Source organism: Triticum urartu, unplaced genomic scaffold (genome assembly GCF_003073215.2).
Source record: "Triticum urartu cultivar G1812 unplaced genomic scaffold, Tu2.1 TuUngrouped_contig_5789, whole genome shotgun sequence".
Classification (NCBI taxonomy): Eukaryota; Viridiplantae; Streptophyta; class Magnoliopsida; order Poales; family Poaceae; genus Triticum; species Triticum urartu.
The window spans coordinates 1-3,844 of NW_024116493.1; the positions used below are offsets into that span (position 1 = coordinate 1).

The 3,844-nt window shown below is 44.1% G+C and overlaps 1 pseudogene; it reads right to left on the minus strand.

Annotated features, from left to right (window-relative positions):
* Positions 1 to 550: 550 nt before the first annotated feature.
* Positions 551 to 1,484, minus strand: LOC125529711 (annotated as a pseudogene).
* Between the last annotated feature and the right edge of the window lie 2,360 nt (positions 1,485 to 3,844).

Genomic DNA, 3,844 nt, shown 5'->3' on the forward strand with positions numbered 1-3,844 from the left:
GGGCCAGCGAGCAGAGCCGCTACGCCCGCCGCGTCGCCGCCCGAATCGCCAGTCCGTACCAGAGCCGTTGGACTTGCAGCCATACCTCCCACGTTTCCTCTTACAACTTGAAAAGAGAAAACGAAATTATGTTCGACTCCCTCCCCTTCTAAATATAATGATTTTAGAGATTTTAATTTGGACTACATACATAAGTATACAAGCGTATTTTAGAGTTTAGATTCACTCATTTTGCTACTTATGGTATCCATATTAAAATCTCTAAAAGGATTTATATTTAGAAGCAAATGGAGTAGCAAATAAATGTCTTTCTTGGATTCCTATAAACAGACTTTGATGACATGCAAACATTTTTCTTTTTTGCACATAAGAGTGTTTAGTTTTTCTATTTTCGGGAGAGTGTTTAGGTATTTCACATACATATAGGATTTGTGTAAGAGGTCGACACATAAACTTCCAAATCCAAAAACTCCCTCCGTTCCGTAATTCTTGTTGCGCTTTTAGGTCAAAACTAAAACTATGACAAGAATTATAGAATTGAGGCAGTATATAAGAGTGTTTAGGTATTTCACATAAGCAAGCACCAATATCATCAAACAACAGAACCCTTTGGTAGTTACAAATACTCAACTTTTTAACTTCTCACGTCCACACTCTGCTCGGTGCTCTCGCGCTCGGCGTCACTGTTATAGCTTAGAGATTGGAGCAGCTTTATTACAACGGGAAGAAAACACACAGAATTCAAACTAGGGACATCATAATCATGTATGATATCTCTCAACAGATTCAGTTGTAGGCGTCGGGGTTGGTGATGAGGTAGGCCTCGGCGGCCTTGAAGATGGCGGTGACGGATTCCTTGGCCTTGGTGATTTCGTCATTCACCTCCTCGCCTGGCAGCAGCTTGTACGTCGAGTCCACCTTACCGACGCTCCCGCCGTTGGCCGGCGGATGTGCGACGTTGCGGTCTCGATGGCCGAGCCGATGCCGCCGCCCTCGATGAGGGTTGACTTGCACTCACACTTCTCCTCGTCCAGGAACTCTAGCCTCTCCTTCATGACGCTAAAGGGCATGGCTGCATGATCAACTGCGTGTTATGCTTCCGCTTGACCATGTATAGATACACGCCGGATTTCTAGACTGAGGTGACACGCATGGGTTGTATGGGATTGTGATGCGTTCGTACCTGAGGTAAAGTTGAACTGCCTGACGCTGCCGATGCTGCCTTCGCCGTTGACGGGATGGGCGCTGGCGACGATGTGGGGCGCGAGCTTGGGTGCCAGAGTGTGCCAGTCCATGACGCCGGCACGGAACAGGCGCGGTGCCGCGACTGAGGACTCAATCTCGTGGGTCCAGCTGTTGGTGGAGGCCATTGCTGCGGCGATCAACTAGTTAAGACGGGCAGGCGCGAAGGCTATGAGCTCAGTCAGAGCGTTGTGTTGCTAGTGCAAAGTAGTTGCAGTATGTTGCAGCGGCTGCTTGGTTGCCCAGAGCGTGCGCGGCGAGAGCTATAAATAGGTGTCCCGGAGCGCGGGGTTGGTGCCGGATGGGGTCTGTTGAGGTCGCCGGTTGCCGAGTATCCACGAGGGACAGCAGTTCAGACTTAATCATGCAGGCCGGGTTGGCATGGATGGCACCCCTCGTGGCCCTCGTCGTCAACGTTTATTGATTTTGGTGTGCAAAGAATGTGTTCCAGGGAGTAAAATACTGTAATGCCAAACGAAAATAATGGTGAAAGGTGTGGTTGGCATATGGCATGGTTGGTGTCTTGGCGGGAAAAGAAAAAGGCCACTCTTTTCAGTGGGCTACATGTCTGTACGTAAACTATTCTCGCATGTTTTATTCAGAGTTTTTAAAACTATTTATTTATTAGGAGTTATTATTCGAGTACACCAGCTGTTATTTTGACCATCCTTGACACAATGTTCTGTGTATTTTCTTTACACCAAATTTCATTGGAATCGACCTTCTTTCCGGAAATTCAATTTGGCTCACGGGAGCACATGCTCCCGGGCCCAAAAATAATTTGTCGAATGTGAAAAAAATCAAGACAAAATTTTTATGTGATCTTAGTCACATACAAATGCTACCTGCTGATTTTGAGGCAAAAAGGTTAAGCATTTTGGCATGTGCAAAAAAAAAGACCAAATGTCATCCAAAAATGTGACCCCAAATTTGTTTTTTTCACCGACGAAACATTGCTGCTGCGTTTCACATGAAATTTGTCACATCTTCCAATGCATTGGTGCTTAGGTGAAATGCTAAGTGCATTAACAACCATAGTAACTAATCTTCTCAATACATAGGTGCTGAACTTTTGTATCTAAGCTCCTCTCATTAATTGCTTAAAACCTAAATTCCTTCACGCATGGGTTGGTAGCCATTTTGCACAGTTTCACACGCTTATCATCGTTTCCTTTCGGGGTCAGCATAATGCTCTTTCTCCTCTTTAAGTGCTTTGTCACATCATTTTTTTGCCTATGTGGTAGCCTTAGCACCAGCACACCTTGGAGTACTGGAGTACTGTTCATCTGGGAGCATATGCTCCAGGGAGCCAAAACACCCCTCCCCTATCTTCCTATATATCCAGCAGATTGAACTTGTTGAATCCTAACGGGTGTAGTTGCACTAAAGTTACATGCCCGCCCATATAGGGAGGTACCTAAATTATGACTCCAAATTTTGTGTGTGTGCTAAATGTGTACATGCTTTGTGCACTCGAATTATCCCACTGAATCTCTGAAGGAACATCCCTTATTCAGATTGATTATTCACGGAGAAACCGCCATCGCCGATGGTCTTACCACCCTTCAAATGGTTTCTATCGGGGATGCGGGGATCAAGGCGGTTGTTGAATTTCTTGGAAGCAATTGTTGGAAATATGCCCTAGAGGCAATAATAATTATGTTATTATTTATTTCTAAATTTATAATTGATGTTTATATTCTATGATAAAATTGCTATGGTTCTCGAATTTGTGAAAACTAAGAGGTTCAGAGAAAAAAATCACATGCACGTGTAGGATTATAAACGGTAAAAATAAGGTTCCTAGTCTTGCCGTTAGGACTAGCTCAAGTGTTGCATGATGATTTTGTTTTCCTGATCATGGTTATAGTTAAGTGTAACGATGATGTCAACAATATCGAGGGCACAATGTTGGAGGAACACTTGTGTTGAATTGACCCAAGTTGTATGTTATACTTCCAGATAATTTCGTCACAGGTTTATAGTCCATAACACAGAAAGTTAACATATGCACAATTTTTTAGACCATGAGAACATTGAGTCACTTCATACTGGATGATACACTTTGGGGTTGGTCCAACGTCAACCATAACAGGGTGATCATAACAACAATTTACATGTTCATAGGAAACGTATGGCAAGGGACTAGATAGCTCGAGACTAGGATTTTCTCCTCATGCGATGAAAAGATATTCTTCAGGCCCTCTCGGTGTGACAGCATCCATCAACATCTGGCCAGACACAGCGTGAATTGATCACGGGGATGCGGGAACGCGAGAACGAGAAAAGACAAGAAAACCGATAACAAGGAGACTGACATATAGTGCCAATGATTTTGACTCACAGGGATGCCGATATTTTTTTTGAATAAAAAGGTAGAGCATTTTCTACCTTATGCATTCAAAATGGGCGAAAACCCGGATGACCACAGTCATTTACATGAAGGTGATGTTGACGCCACACAATTTGTACAGCATGCCATCACCAGGCCTATGCTAAGATACATAGTGTAGGATAGAAGAACGGGAGAGAACACATCTTGCTAACTAGGAGCAAAAGCAGTTGCCCAATCCCAAAGGCTCCGCCTAGTATGTTGTGGGGC